Source organism: Ochotona princeps, chromosome 6 (genome assembly GCF_030435755.1).
Source record: "Ochotona princeps isolate mOchPri1 chromosome 6, mOchPri1.hap1, whole genome shotgun sequence".
NCBI lineage: Eukaryota > Metazoa > Chordata > Mammalia > Lagomorpha > Ochotonidae > Ochotona > Ochotona princeps.
This window is the reverse complement of record NC_080837.1, coordinates 52,596,371-52,613,637: the sequence shown is the minus strand read 5'-3', so window position 1 is coordinate 52,613,637 and position 17,267 is coordinate 52,596,371. Positions and strand designations below refer to the sequence as shown.

The window sequence follows — 17,267 nt, the reverse complement described above, 5'->3', positions numbered from 1 at the left end:
AATAAAAGCACCAACAACACTTGTTGGCAGATAATGTTTTTGTACCTTTGATTGATAAATAAAGAATATACAAAGAAACAATTTCAGACAGATTGAAGAATTTACCAGGGTCACACAACAGGTGGTAGAGGACAGGTGGAAGAAGCGGAAGAACTGCAACTCTGGGGACTTGTTGCCAAGGTCAGGGTATTCCTCCTACCTTACAGAGTCTCATTTCCTCCTGGTCACATCTGTGATTAAAGAAAAGTCAGAGTGATTCTATGACTATAATTTGAAGGATAGAATATGACTGTATTCTTGTGTAGCTTGCTATGACTTAACATGGAATATCTGTCAGACCTGAGGTTTAAAACGCCATAAACTCTTCGTTTGATCTGGACCATACTCACTTGAACTGCACAGGTGTCGTGGTGTAGACTAGTGATGCCTTGGGTGGGTAAGACAGAGAAAGCCTGGTATGTTGAGGCTCAAAGGTTCCTATTGGTAGAGTAGTGCTGCCTGAAAAACTCCTGGAATGGTCCCAGCATTTCTCTTGCCTCAGAGTAGCCTCTTCCATTCTTGCCTGATTTATGTCTTACGTCTTTGTCTCTATGTAAACTGAAGGATATTTCATAAAGAGGAAGAAAATAATAATAAAAGTAAAGCTATTTGAGGCAACTATTTTCTTCAATGAGAAATTTAGCTAATACCTGGATACCTTTCATTCTGGGCCAAACAATTCCCTGATTATCACCATAAAAACAAGGCAGAGGCATAATGAGGACACTGGAATCACAGCCAAAGATGAACAGAAACTGGAATATACCATCCTAGTTTGTCAAGCTCTGAATACACCAGTATGGACTATTCTTTTCATACTCAGATGCTGTGTGTATGAGGAAGGGGCTGGGTGATGATGGTGGTAGTGCCGGTTAAAGTTACCTTAGCTGAAATGCTTGAGAACAGAAGTGTTTTAGGTTATGGAGTTTTTTAGAATTTGTAATAACCACATAAATTTTACTGATGGAGTATCTCTAATTGGAAAATTCAAAAAATTCAAAGTTACAAAATAAAAAAACTTGAAAAAAGTTCATTTTTTTTTTTGAAAGACAAGAGTGACAGAGACGGGAAGGGAGAAGGAGAAGGGGAAAGAGAGAGAGAGAGAGAGAGAGAGAAATGATCTTTTCTTTACTGATTCACCCCCTAAATTTCCACAGATGCTGGGTCTGAGCCATGCCAAAACCAGGAGCCAAGGATGCCATTTGGGTCTCCCATGTAGGGAGCAGAAATTCAAGTAGCTGAACCATAGCTGCCTCCAAGATGTACACTTTAGCAGGAAGCTGGATGGAAGCAGAGGTGAGACCCGACTCTGGGCCCTCTGGTATAGGATGTGGGTGTCCCAAATGGTAGCTTAAATTTGCTATGCCATAATGCCAACTCTCAAAACACTGTGATCAAAAATCTTTCAGGGCCCAGGGTAATGGCTCAGTTGGCTAAATCCTCAGCTTGCAAGCGCCAGCGTCTAATATGGGTGCCAGTTTGTGTCCCTCATGATCCACTTCCCATCCAGCTCCCTGCTTGTGGCCTGAGAAAGCAGTGGAGGACAGCCCAAAGCCTTGGGACACTGCACTGTGTGGGAGACCTGGAGGAAGCTCCTCGCTCTTGGCTTTGGAGCACCTCAGCTCCAGTCATTGTGGTTGTTCGTGGAGTGAACTAGCAGATGGAAGATCTTTCTCTCTGTCTCCGCCTCTCTCTATAAAGCTGCCTCTTTTTAAAAAAAAGATTTATTTATTTTTATTGGAAAAACTGCAATGGCCAGAGTCGAGCCAATCTGAAGCCAGGAGCTTTTTCCGGATCTTCTGCAGGGTCCCATTGCCTTGGGTCATCTTGCACTTCTTTTCCAGGCCACAAGTGTGTGCTGGATGGGAAGCAGAGCATCTGAGACATGAAGTGTTACACATTTGGGATCCTGGCATATGCAAGGTGAGGATTTAGCCACTGGGCCACTGTGACAGACCCAGAATTTTCCTTTCCAATAAAAAATAAATCTTTATATATTTTTAAAGTTTTCAGATTTCAAGGAACTTAGGATTTCTAATGTTTGAATGAGGAATACTCAAGCTACAATATCTTTTTTCTTCCTTCATTGCATGATTTATGGCTGAGACTCTGTAACAAAAGAAAGACTAATAAGCAAAAGGCATATGAATTTACTTAATATAAACTTTATGTTACCTGGGAGCCCTTATCAATACAGATCCAAAGAAACAGAGCAATCTGTTGTTATTATAAATAGAAATAAGATTAGAAGTTTAAGGGAAATAAACTCCTAATAATTTACTGGGGGAACTTAGCAAGACTTGTTTGTGCAGATGCTGCTGTCTCAGTCGGTATTTCAGAGGTAAGGACGTCCCCTTCCTTTGGGTGGAAGGACAATTATTCTGGAACAAGAGTCTTAGTGAAGGAGTAAGGGGAATTGGAATTTGTATGAGCAGGTTCAGGGCAGAAGGAGGCAGGTGAAGGAGCAGGATACCTTCCTGCTTCTGCTATTTGTCTCAACGTCAAGGTGCTGTATTAGAGTAGCATGTCTTGAATCCCACCACTGCACAGAGAACCAGTTTTTCCAAACCTCTTTGAATGTTGTCCAGGATAGATTTACATGAATATATCCTAACATACACACATAAATAGCTGTATATATTTTTTACATTTATATTTTTGTATTCAAAGTTGAGCACATCTGGGGTAAGCATTGAATGTTCTTTGAGAAAAACTTGAACCCAATTAAATTTTCTTCATTTTAAGTCTCTGCTGTATACATTGGCAACTTGGGGGCTGACCATGTGGCTCAGCAAGTTAAGCTGCTTCTTGCAACACCAGTGTTGCATACTGGAATGTCAGTTTGAATCCTGGATGCTCTGCTTCTGATCCAGGGCCTTGCTAATGTGCTTGGGAAGGCAGAAAGCGAGGATCCAAGTACTTGGGTCCCTGTCATCCATGTAGGAGACCTGAATAGAGCTTCAGGCTCCTGGCTTCAGCGTGACCCCACCCCAAGCATCGCAACCATTTAGGGGGTGAAGCAGAGGATGGAAGACCTCTTTATTTTTCTTTATTTTGTTGAATTCTAAATAAATAAAATTGTATCAAAAGAAACAATCTGGGTTTTTTTTTAAGACTTTTAAATGTTTATTGCAAACTCAGATATACAGAGAGGAGGAGAGATAGAGAGGAAGATCTGTTTGATGACTCACTCCCCAGATGACCGCAAGGGCTGGAGCTGCTCCCATTCAAAGCCAAGAGCCAGGAACTTCCTCTAGGTCTCCCACATGGGTGCAGGATCTCAAGGATTTGGGCTGTCCTTGACTGCTTTCCAAGGCCACAAGCAGGGAGCTGGATGGGAGGCAGGGCTGCTGGGTTCAGAACCAGTGCCCATATGGGACCTTGGTGCATTTAAGGAGAGGAGCCCAGATGCTAGTTCACTGCGCTGGACAATCTGGGTTCTAGTCACATTGCCTCTGCTGCTGTTTTCGAAGACGCACGATGGCTTCTGGTACGGCACATTTGGTGATGCTGTGCTGCATCCCTGTTGCCTTCCTGCCACCCTCACTGTGCATGCAGATCATTCCTGTCTTCCAGAGAACTGTATTTGCTCTCAACTATATATCGGCAGTGTCTTCTATATCACTTACCATAGTTGGTAAGTGATATATCTGACCTTAGGAAAAATGCCATCTGTGAGTCAGTCAACAGGAATAATAATACTAAACTTTCCTTTTGTTCTAAAGATTAGGTAAATCATTTTTTTTGAGAAATGTTTGGTGTAATAATTCACACATTTTTGGACCTGGCATGGTAGCCTCGTGGCTAAAGTCCTTGCCTTGCATGTGCCGGGACCCCATATGGGTGCTGGTTAATGTCCTGGCTGTTCCAGCTCCCTTTCGGCTCCCTGTTTGCAGCCTGGGAAAGCAGTAGAGGATGGACAAAGACCCTGGAACCCTGCGCCTGTATGGGAGACCTGGAAGAAGCTCCTGCTCCTGACTTTGGATTGGCTCAGCTCTGGCTGTTGTGGCTACTTGGGAAATGAACCCGTGGATTGAAGATCTTTCCCTTTGTCTCTCCTTGTCTATGTAATCTGACTTTCCAATACAAATTAATAAATTTTTAAAATAAACCATTAACATATTGTAAATATGCATAAATAAACCTTGTCCACTCCCTGAGGTCTTTCCAATACTCATAGATTTCTTTTTGTCTTGAATCACTATACTACTTCTTAATGACCCAGTGGATGATTTTTTAATAAATTAAGTCTTTTTTTTTAAGATTTACTTATTTTTATTGGAAAGTCAGATATCCAGAGAGGAGGAGGGAAGACAGAGAGGAAGATCTTCTGTCCGATGATTCACTCCCCAAGTGACCGCAACGGCCGGTCCTGTGCTGATCCGAAGCCAGGAGCCAGGAACTTCTTCCAGGTCTCCCACGTGGGTACAGGGTCCCAAGGCTTTGGGCCGTCCTCTACTGCTTTTCCTAGGCCACAAGCAGGGAGCTGGATGGGAAGGGAGCTGCCAGAATTAGAACCAGCACCCACATGGGATCCCAGCGTGTTCAAGGTAAGGACTTTAGCTGCTAGACCACGCTGCCGGACCCTAGTTTTGACAAATCAAATAACTTAACACAATGATTTTTCCCCAGCTTTAGGCAGTTGCCTAGGTTGCAGGGGGTGAGTTATGTCAGGCTAGGCTGCAGTACTCATTAGAATGCAAGAGAATTGGATCTGGGGAAGGATTCTGTAGGGAACTTATGGGGTCATCTCTGTGGGACTATAGCACCTTCAGGTTTACATAAATAGCTGAAAGTGGTGATGGGCTGACCCAGGTTGGACCACAGAACTCACTTGGCAGGGAGTTGACATCTGTAGGAGCTGGGGTTGAGAGGATGGGCCTGGTTGAAGAACATATTGGCACATATGAGGGCAGACCATGTGAAGCAGTGCTGGGACAGGATGCGAGTCATGTCAGTTTAGAATACATTACTTTTTGGCAGGTACAAGATCCAGGGCTGGGAGCAGGCCTGGTAGGGGAACTGTGGGCACTCCCCTGTTGGTCTACAGCTCCTGCTGGTGCACATGAGAGCTAGTGCTAGGGGTAGGCCAGGCTGGTCAAGGCAGTAGCACTCATCAGCATATGATGGTCCAGATCTGGGGGTAGGTTGGGCTGAGCTGCAGCATCCATGGTTGTGCTTGAGAGCCAGATGAGGTACAGGATGACAAAGATAAGCCTGCACATATGCCAGCACATGCTAAAACCAGGACTGAGAGTAGGCCTGGTGGAGATTACCGGAGGTCGCCACAACTAGGCCACAGCATCTGATGGTATATATGAAGACCAGGCCTGTGGCAGGCAGACCTGGGCTAGGCCACAGCAACCATCAGTTTGTGTGAGATATGGGCTGGGGTGGAACTGATTAGGCAGCTGCATCCTGTGGTACAGGTGACAGACTGTATCTAACTCTGCATGGCTAGTGCACATACGAGTCAAGTCTGAGATCACTCCAGGCAAGGTTTTTTGGGGACTCCCTAACTAGACTGATGGACTCAAACAATGGTCACACAATATATGATGTCTGACCTTGAAGTGCATATATGGGGACTAGGTCTCAGTTGCTGATGCCTGTTTAGTGGCCAGCATGCCCAGAAGCACATACAGTTCATGACAGCCAGCTCATCCATGCCAGCAGGGGCTGTCAACTGCCTCAACTGAGGATGAAATGCAGAAGAGGTTGCAACTCTCATGGCCAAGTTCACAGCAAAATATCTGTGTTTGCAGATGTGCTAAGGTGGACTTAGTAAGCCAATAGACTTTGGGAATATTTTCTCAATCCTGCAGCAATGAAATCAACAACTTCTAAGAACTATCAAAACCATATATATAAATGTGTGTGTGTATATATATATATATATATATATATATATATATATATATATTCAAGTAATACATATGGAACACTCTTCTCCACATTTGTGTCTCTAAGGAGTTGTCAAATGACGGCTCCCCATCCATGGGTATTGATGTAGTTTGACAGCAAGAAGTGGCCCCCTCCACTTAACCCTTTGTGGACACAGGAAAAAAATAATCTGAAACATCTGTCCCACCCACCTTCCTCCACACCTTGACCCTCCACACCATAATCAGAGGCCAACATGGGTGTGCATTGCTTCAAACCATCTAAAAAAGACCCACATTTTTTGTTATGTATGTACTTATATATGCATTTCTCTTCCTTGCTTATGAATTCACTGATAGTAAAATTATGATTTATAGTTGAATTTTCACCATAGAACTCATAACAAATATGCTATACATGCATATTTTCAACCAATTCTTACTGGTTATTTAGAAAGCAATGCAAAGGAACGTCTGAACTCTCGTGCTAATCTGCCACAGAGAGATGTGTCACATAAGCACTGTGTGTAAGGATGGGTGAAGAGCAGGCAGGAAAAAGGGAAAATGACTGACTACCTGAATTATGTGATGGGCACTTTGATAAGTCATCTAGTGTAATCTTCCCAACAACTCTATTTTTATTTTCTGTAAGAGAAAAGTGGGGCGGGGTAACACCTCTGTTTTCTCATCTGAAGCTTAGAGTAGTTGAGTAATAGAAACCATTGTAAGAAGAGCTGCATATAGTTGTGAAAAGGCACAACTGAACCACACTACATGAACTGAAAATCAAGCTTCTGAGTATTTCTTTATGATCACTGGAATATCCTTTATTCAAAATGCTTGGAACTAGAAGTATTTTAGTTATTTATTTATTTTTTTTTACTTGAGGGGTGTTTGCATATGGATAATGAGCTATCTTGAGTGTAGGATCCAAATCTCAATACAAAATTCATTTGTGTATCATATATACTTTTTACACAGACCCTGAAGGTAACTTTATACACTATTTTTAGCGTGCCTATTTTTGTTTTTAAAAAAGTCCATGTTTTACTGAAAAGCAGAGACAAAAAAGACACATACATGCAGAGAGAAATCTCCCTAAATGCCTGCTTCACCCCTACATGCCTCCAGAGTTGGGATTTAATCTGAGTCTCCCAGATGGGTGGCAGAGCCCCAAGCATTTGGGCCATCATCTGCTACCTCACAGGGTGTCCATACATAGAAAGCCAGAGTCAGAAGTATGACCAAGGACTTGCACCCAGGCACTCTGATATGGAATGTGAGCAGCCCGACCAGCATCTTAACTGCTGCACCATGAGCCTGCCCCTGTTCCAGCCCTTTGACTCTGACTTATCACATGAGAGGTCAGGTATGAGCTTTTTCATTTATGGCATAATGTCTGTGCTCAGAAAACTTTGGATTTTGTGATATTTTGGATTTAGGATGCCCAATGGTAGTATCATTTATATTTTTGTTGATCTGTGAGTTTTTATTGCTGAACTTGAAGAGGTTTTAGCAGGCTTATTGTTTCAAATCTTCACCTCACTGAAGCAGGTCACAGAGAAGTTGCTTAACTCTGCCATCACAGCCTTTGTATCTGACATCCCCTTTGGAGGCCACCTCTCACTCCTATCTGAAGATATTCTGGATCCAACAAAACAGGATTGAATGGGAACACAGTTTCCATGGTCTGCTAAAAAATTCATGATTTTTACTACACCAGTGACAGTAACCAGGAGGAAATCTGACAATATAAGGACAGGTACTGGTATGAAATTTTTATTCTTGGTTCATCTGATACAGCTCCTCGCAGAAATCCTATCTATCTTACGAGCAATATTGTTTCAGAAACCGGAAAATACTGTTGACAAATGGTAAGGGTTCTGAGTTTGGACTGGTCCTTAAAAATGAATTCTAGAGTCACAGAGTTGAAAAGAACTTAGAGATCTAATATATGAAATAAATATTAGACACCGACTAGTGTCTAACAAAATGGAAAATGAATGGTCTTCAAAAATGTTTGTGGAAAATATGCATATTATAAAATTATATGCATGAATTTCAAGATTGTTTTTGATCAAAATACGCAACTGATTCCCCATTTCTAAAACCATTTGAAGTACTCTTGTCTATGGGCTAATGTGCATTGGGAACAGTTGTGGAAGGAAGGCAGTAAGTACAAATTTGGATGCTTGAACCCCTTTTGAGACTTTCAGAATAAGAATCTTCAAGTAGTATCCAGGAATCTGTATTTTGGAATAATCTCCCCAGGACAGAACTACTGCAAATGTCCATATGGCCCACCTGATTTTTGTTTGGTAACAGGAACTACCAGAAACAATAAGTATCGGTACTGAAATCCTGACAAGATGGTGCTATTTAAAAATCAGGTAGGCTTAACAAAAGATATAGCCATTTCTTCACTGAACAGTTGTTGAGCATGTGTTATTCATCTTTCCTTCTGGAAGACACTCACAGAACAGGGATGAAATAAGACTTTAAGGGACTGGCACGGTGGCCTAGCAGCTATAGTCCTTGCCTTGAATGCCCGGGATCTCATATGGGTGCCAGTTCTAATCCCAGCAGCTCCATTTCCCATCCAGCTCCATGCTTGTGGCCTGTGAAAGCCTTGGGACCCTGCACCCATGTGGGAGACCTGGAAGAAGTTCCTGGCTCCTGGCTTCGGATCAGCATAGTACCGGCTGTTGTGCTCACTTGGGGAGTGAATCATCGGATGGAAGAACTTCCTCTCTGTCTCTCCTCCTCTCTGTATATCTGACTTTCCAATAAAAATAAAATAAATCTTCAAAAAAAAAAATAAGTCTTTAAAACCTCTTTGGAGGACTCCTTCATTTGTTCCCGATAGAAGTCAATGAACAGATAATCACCGTATCATTTGACATCGTACAAGGAACTGGGTACACTGAAGATAGTAAGATAACATGCATTTAGAGCCTTCAAAATGTACAAAATGCAAAATAGATCCTCTTCTGTGAATTTATCCTAATGAAATAAGTAAGACAGCCCCTGACTTGTAATTTTTCTAACTTTATGACGGAGCAGTGGCAGTGAGCTATAGCTCACAGACAACTATGTGATCTCAAGGCAAACTCTATGGAGTATGCTTTGCTCAGCTCCAATGTTTATTAGGTTAGGCAAAGTCAAATGATTTTCAACTTTGGGCATTTTCAATTTGCAGTGTATTTATTTAGACCAAGCTTAGCCTAACAGGAGGTGCATCTAGGTAGTTAACTATTTTATTAAGAATAAACTAACATTTATTGGCTATGCTCTCATATGAGGTGTGTGTTTGCACAATGGCTGAGATGCTGTCAGGGATACCAGAACCCTGTTTTGCAGTACCCAGTTCAAGTTGCAGCTACTCTGTTTCCAGTCCAGCTTCCTGCAAATTTGCACACTGGGAGGTAGCATTTAATACCTCAAGTGGTTGGGTCCCTGCTATCCACATGAGAAAGCCTGACTGAGTTTTGGGCTCCTGGCTTTAGCCTGGCTATTGTGTATTTGGGAGTAAACTGGTAGATGGATGATATCTCTGTTTCTCTGTCTCTCTTTTTCAAATAAATGAAAATAACTAAGTAAGTATTAAAAAATAAAGTAACAGAGTTAACAGACAAACTCCAGGCAACCACTGACTAAGCATTACGCTCTTAACCATGGAGCTTTGCTCTCTAAAGAGCATACATGTATGAATTGCTGTTGCAGAGGTGCTTATTAGTGTGAAAGTGGGAAATATCACCAACATCCAGAGGCAGGAGACTCGCCAAACAAATTACATTATAGCCATAGATTGGGATAATGTACTTATATATTAAAAATTATGCTGGAGCTGAACAGTGTGTCTTAATCAGGAATTATTTTTTAAAAATATTTATTGCTTTATTTATTTGAAAGGTAGAACATATATATCTTCCATTTGCTGAATCACTCCCCAAATGTTTACAACACCCAAGGCTGAGCCAGGAACCAGAAGCTCCAAACCAGGAACCTGGAGCCCCAAACCAGGAACCAGGTACTTCAGCAACTTCTCCCACAGGTGTTTCCGGAAACTAAGAATTTAGGGCCTCATTTGCTTCTTCCAGATACATCAGCAAGAAGCTGGGTCAGAAGCACAGGGTAGCCAAGACTTGAATGGGCACTCAGAGGGTGGAGACATGTATCTCAGGTGGTTGTGTAGCACACTGTGCTGTCATACCCACATCTGCTCTGTGTGTAATTTTCACATAAATGATTCCAAAAAGCACCTTGTTAAGGTTTCCAGTGGACCAGGAAGAAAACATCAACATTTAAAAACACAAAGTACTATACTTGGAAACATAAAAGTAAATGGATACGTGAGGTACTTAGCGTACATTCTCAATTAGCTGAAGTGTAACTACTTAGAGTCCTCTAGGAGCTGATTGGTATCCATGTAGTCCCTCAGGCAACTCTCACTATTACGAAAGAGAAGCAATTGGCAATCAGCAACTGCTTTCAGGACTGTAATTTTAGTTTTAATAGCAAGAGTAAGACACAGTCTAAGTTCAATTCATCTTCATTGCAGATGAAGGCTATCTGTATATTCCCTTGATTTACTTATAATTTAATTTTATGGTCTAAAACAGGAAGAGTATGTTGACAAATGCTGAGTTAATCAAGCTATTAAACTGACTAGGACATTTCAACTCTGTAACCTGCTAGAAAACTGCAGTTTTATTGTCCTAGCCAAATTTATTGCCCTACCCACAATCTAAGAAATAAAAGACGGATATTAAAGACTGATGTATCAGGTATATCAATACCCAGCAACTCTACCAGACAATACATCAGCCTTTTATGTTTCAGTCCCTGTTCACACACAGACACACACACACACACACACACACGTTTTTGAAGAGATAAACATAAATAAGGCATACAGGATTTTCTAATTGTAATCCATAATAACACTGAGCTTTCTGTAACTTAAGATGAAGCACTTCATTATCCAAGTCACATTATCACAGCGAAAAGTTGGCTGTGTTTAAACTGTGCTTAACTGTGTTTAAAATGAAATACAACATATTTACATTTCCCCCCCAGTTTATTATAAAGTTTACACTTTAAAATTTTTAAATAGAAAGCACTTCCCAGATGTAGGGTTTGTATGTGTTCCTTTGATTTGGCTGTAAGAATCAATCAGATCATGTTAAGGTGCACAATAAAGCTCTTTTTGAAGCCTGTTATTAAATATACATAAGAATAGACTTTTTTGTGTGTTCAGAAATAAAGAGAAAGAAAGTGTTCCGTGTTTTGGAAGATTGAAATCCTTCAAAGCTCTTTTCGTTTGCAAGAAAACAAAAGCCTATTGTAAACTGAAGCGCAGAAACAGCGACAGCAGCAAAGTAATTAATTGCTCATTCATGAAAGAGAAAGTCTAAGTGAGAGGCAAAAGTTAACCCCTCAAAATAAAGTGTGCAGTGAACAAAACAGCCATCAGAGCCTCTGTTTTTAAACACAAGGGCCTCTTTGTGCTGCTGGTTGCTTTGCTTTGAGGACTGGTGGCAATGGTTGGCGTCATGACACCTATTTTGGAAAAAGACAAGCATAATTCTAAAGATTCAATTTTTTTTCCTCAGGGAAAGAGCTTTCTGATTGTGGCATTATGTTGTGAAAGCCAAGGTAAGGAAATGTCTATCAGTAGTGTCTAAGGTTTTACTACATCATTTCTGTGACCATCTCTGTGATCATATTATCTCATTAAAATTCACACACACACACACACACACACACACGCATAAGTGATAGTGACTCTAACCTTCTCAGGGGATTGTGATCAAGGGCTGAAAATGGAAGACTATGTAGGGTTTCCTTAAAAACAGTCACATTAAGTGATCAATCTTTTAGAAGAGTTTTCTAATACATGTCATGCCCCTAGGCAATCCTGTTCTACCCATGAGCTGTGACTGGTAGCTATTATGTCTACACTGGCAACAGCTTGAGCGATGTCCTCTCACAGGGCTTAGGGAAATTGCTGTGAGCATAAAGCAAATAATTTCCTCCCTTCAGTCCTCAAGAATTGCAGGAAACTGTTACTTCTCATTATCAAACCTTCTGCTCTGTGCCATCCACTGTACCTTTGAACCATGAGCCTTATTCACAACCACCTTTCCATCTGAAGCACAGGTGTACCTGTATTTTGTTGTGACAAAATCACACCTCGCTGTTAGCACAATCACATCTTCCTAAGGTGATGGGAGAAATCCGAAGCAGATTGAAGGTGGCTAAAAAGTTCTCATCGTTTTAATATTAAAACCTTGGCTGACTTCACCTGTGAAGATTCACACATTTAGGTTGATTGGAAAATCAAATATCCATTTGGGCTTTACCCAAAATATTTGTTTTCTCTACCTGGAAGATTCTAAGGCAGCTTCCTGAATTTGAGAGTTCTTTCTTGGTTGGCATTGATTTAATCTCTTCTGCTACCAATAGCAAGAAAACATAGACAAGAAGTTAGAATGTGAGTAATAATAATGGCAGCAATAATTCTATTCGATGGTAAGTATGTAGTTCATTAGTAAATTCCTGTTTAAAACTCAGGAGCCATTTTCCCATGAAAACACTATGATCAAAGCTTATTAAGTTCCTGTGCCATTATGTAAAATGCAGGGGTAATTATTGTCTTAAATAATATGAGGGGTCTTAAAAAGTTCATGGAAACGTGTTATAGAAAAGTGCATCCACATTGAAGGTTTCCACGGTTACGGAGGTGGGCGGAATTTGCGTCAGACCGGAAGGGGCCTTGTAGCGCCAGAACATCACCAGGGCAACGGGGCCCTTGGCGGACCAATGACGCGCTTGAGCCTGCATTTCCCATCCTAATAAGGACCGGAGCGGCTGGAGGGGTGCAGAAGCCCCTGGGTGCTGCCTGGCGCGCCTCCTTCGTCCCTGCAGCTCCCTGCTTTCTCTCTGCCTCTCCATTGCGCGGAGAAAAGGCCTGAGAACGGACTTCGACCCAATAAAGGCCTCTTGTAGCAGTCGGCCCAGGCTTTTTTCTTTCCCTGGTGAACCTAAAAACTTTTCAGAAATTTTAAAGTAATAAAAGTCTTTTAATTCCATTTTCCATTTTTAAGATGCCCTTATAGTTCTATGGGAAAGTATATTCAGAAAGCCATAGAATTTCATCTTCCACTTCCCTAAGGGGACCAGGAACATTTCCTCCATATTTGTGGGCAGTAGGACTTGGAATACATTATTGGCTCTTCAGCTACTGAATTATTATAATTCTTAGTCTTGATATGAAATCCTTATCACATGTGCAGTTCGCGACTAATCCTCCCATTGTGTAGGTAGTATTTCATTGTGTGAACAGTGTGAGTTCTCCCTGCCGGAGGCAGCAGAGACCCTCCACAGCCATTACTGCTCTTGCCTTCTCTTTCACGAGTTTTCCTTGCATCCGTTATAACAGTCACCTTACACTTCAGACAGCTAAGTTTACTTGGCAGGCATGGCAATCTCCCTACTTAATCCATTTTCTTAAAAAGATTTATGTATTTTGAAAGGCGGAGTGACAGAGAGGGAGACACACAGACACTGAGAGCGAAAGAGAGAAAGTGAGAGAGAGCGAGCACGAGCTAGCTCCCAAACGTCCATCTGCTGATTCATTCCCCAAATGCCCAAATGGTCACATGGATGGGCAGGTCTAGGCTGAAGCCAGGAGTCAGAATTCCATCCAACCTCCCACATAGGTGACAAGAACCCAAGTACGGGAGGCATCATCTGCTGCCTTCTTCCAGGTGCAGTAGCAGGGAGCGAGATCAGAAGAAGAGCAACCAGGACTCAAGCTGCTGCTCTGAAATGCCAGCAATGCCAACACTGCAAGTGGTGGGTTAACCAAGGTTGCAGGTGCTGGCCCTGACTGCCTACTGAGATAGGCTTCTCATTTCCCTCACAACTGTCTAAATCTTATCTATCCTAAAATACTAATCTAGCATTTCTGTCCCCTGCCAAATTCCTTTACAATCTTTGTGCAGAATGGTTCTTCATCCTTGAAACTCCTGTATTCCACATTGTCTGTTGTTGCTACCAAAGATTTAGCACTGATCTGATATACGACCTTCTATTCTTCTTTATTTTTTTTTTGATAAGACATTGCTACTTAGCCTAAGGAGGATTCTTTCCTTTGCATATTAACATCTAAGTGTTTGTGTAAGGGAGGTAGGTTTTATTTTATTTAAATTTGTTTTTTGTGAAAAGCTCTCTAGTCTTTAAAACAATGACATATGATTGATGCTGAATCAATTCTAACTCATATTCATTCCTATTATTAAATATGTTTAGCAAACCACCTATGTTTCTTTGGTAAAAATAAACATTTTCCGTTTGTAAATTCTAAATCTAATTCTCATAGAGAAACACTGGTAGGAAAAATGATTCTATTAATATTAACACCCAAGATGGATTCCCTATAATTTATTCTTCTAATTACATTATATGTAGAACAATGATAGATACATTTGAAAACACAGTGATGCCCAACATTATGATGAGATTGTTTGAATTTCATAAAAATAACCCACTAATGTGGAGATTGTAAAAGCTCTCTGAATATATGATGGTTCTCAGCAGGATTACTGAGAAAGGAGTGAAGATTAAGACTAGGCTATGAAGAGGTTATTCAGAGCTACAGTCATGGCTGACACTGTCTGAAGAGATATGTTCCCAGTAAGTGACACTTAACCCACAGATAGTATAGAGACGGTGAGGGAGAATAAAACCGGATGAGTTCAAGAATCATAGCAGAGAAAGAAGAGACCCACCCTTTATGTTTCTTCAAGTAGACAGATAACTTCCATGTTATATTTTAACATTGGTGATAGATGATATAACCTTGTCTTTTATGCTTTCTGAAAGATGTTTAGTTTGGGGATTTAAGGTGGAGTGTAGAAATGGAGACTGGGTACTTACTTTTTCTTTATTCATTCACAAAATCAAGAGATCAGAAATAGAGCTGGGGAGGCCATGTATAAGCCCAATGAATTTAGGACCATGATGGCTGTATAAATGATAGGGAAAGACAGTGATCAAGCTGAAAAATAAAACTTTCATTGGGTAGGGGAAGATAGAGTGGGGAATTGAGAGAAAGCCAGATTATGGGTCACTAGAAGTGATGCTGGCTCTAGGCCACCTTGACAGGTGGGGGAATCACACCCCTAGACATGGCTGGCAATGAGCAATGAACATGTATGCCTTATCTTTTGGGGGTGCTCCAGTACTTTTTGAGAACCTATAGCAGCTGCCATTAGTTGTCAGTTTCTGATATTCTAGACCTTGATTCACCAAGGAAGGGATATTAACTTTTTGCTGAACTACCATGTGACTCCTTTCCAATTTAATCATGCAGGTCAAAAATTTCCAACAGCTGAAATGCATTTCCATAATCCTTCAGGTTTTTATTTTACCCAAAAGACTTAGTTATATAACATTTTCTGAAATATTGAGTCTCCCATTGTCTCCCATTCCACAGTGACATGGACACACTGGAGAAGGGAAAGCAAGGAAGAGAAGATGCTAAATTAAACGATGGAAAGAAGTAGTAAATTATAAATACACTTTCTAAAATATTGCATTATTTCACTGCCATATTTCATGGTATTAACAGGAACAAAAGACTAATATATAATAATTAAAGTGTAATAAGATACAATCATATTTATCAGGAAATAAGGTGCAATGATTCATTTATCTTCTTTGCTATAATAGTAAAAATACAAGCAGTATTCCTTGTAAGAGTATCATAAAAGCTGAATGAGTTCAATTTCTCTAGGCAATTTTCTGCAATAAGAAAAGAGATGCCTTTTCAAGCTAATGACTATTTCATGGATACAGTGGAGAGATATTCAGCATGTATAATTCTCTTTGGCCCAAGAGTGAAGAGATAAGTAGTAATCATTCCTTCAAGGTAGAATTTATAATCAAATCCTTAATTAAACTCAATATGAAAAGTCCTTAATAAATATCAAAATCTGACTATCAGATTTTCTTGCAAATGCTTAATGCTGTGTTCAGTATCTGCTATCCCAAATATCATTGCAAAAAGAATCAAGCCTTTCTTATTTACTAGGTTCATGGAATTATCAATGTTATATTTAAGTAGAGAAGTAGCCTACATTTTAATAATACAATTTCACATTACCCAATTTTTCTTTACATATACTTAGCATTTCAATACGTGTTGCTATTTTTGAAATTTATATTCATTACATCTTTAGAGAATATGTGTGGCTGATTCTCTCTTCAAGGAGTTTTTAATCAACCCTCTTATTTGTTCAAACAAAAATCTCATTGTCTTTCTTGACTTTTTCATACTATACATTAGACAAGAAATTTTATCAGTGCTATTTCCAAAATATAATGGTATCAATTCTTTTGAAAAAAGATTTTTAAAAATTTTATTTATTTGGAAAGTAGAGAGGGGCAGCACTGTGGCATTGTAAGTGAAGCTGCTGCCCATGATGCTGGCATTCAATGTGGACACTGGTTCAAGCCCCCTCTGCTAAACTCCTAATCCAGCTCCTTGATAATGTGCCAGGGAAAGCAAACTAAGATGGTCCATGTGCTTGGGACCTTGTATGCACTAGTCTACTTCCCAGGTGACTACAATAGCCAGGTTGAAACCAGGAGCCAGAAACTTCCCAGTTTGCCTTGTATGTGGCAGGGGCCAAAACACTTGAGTCATTTTCCACTGGAATGCCAACTCTGTATAGGGGCCTAAAAAGTTCATGATATAGACACCCCCTTTACAGCCCCTACACTTACAAATTTATTTTCTGTTTCTGTCTTCCTTGTCTCCATCTCCAATTCTACCTCATTTTCTCTCCTCCAGACACAGTGACTTCCTAATGCGTTGGAGCATGCAGGTATAGTCTGAACTTGGACAACTCTTTACTGTAAGCGCTTCTCTCTTGTATCTTCATGGCTAAAGATCTCACTTCTACTCATATTTGTTAACAAATCATGTTCATGATGTCTTCCCTGGACACATATCCTAAATTTCAACTGCCTCCTTGACACTATCTCTCTTATTCACTTTGAATTCTCATGATCACTTGTCATTATTTAACATACTATATAACTTATTTTTAAAAATTATTTTTACTTTGGATGATTTTTACATAGTTGCAAAGGGTCAAGGGCTACAAAAAGGTGGGTGAGATCACCATTTCTATATTCCCTATTTTTCCCTTGTATCTGGGGGAAGAGGGGAGACAAGGAGAGCAGCCACACTCAGCTGTCTAAACGCCTCTGCAGCCTGGGCTGGAGGACAGCTACCTGGTATCACCCAAGGGTCCCTGATGTGGGGAATGCTCT

The 17,267-nt window shown here is 40.6% G+C and overlaps 1 protein-coding gene across 1 annotated transcript in view; it reads right to left on the bottom strand.

The window, feature by feature from the left end:
- The window catches only part of SCFD1 (sec1 family domain containing 1), a 293,569-nt gene extending 289,518 nt beyond the window's left edge, over positions 1–4,051 (bottom strand). The window contains exon 1 of the mRNA XM_058666288.1: positions 4,046–4,051. The gene's annotated coding sequence lies outside the window, so the exon portion shown is untranslated. The remainder of the gene's footprint in view (positions 1–4,045) is intronic.
- Between the last annotated feature and the right edge of the window lie 13,216 nt (positions 4,052–17,267).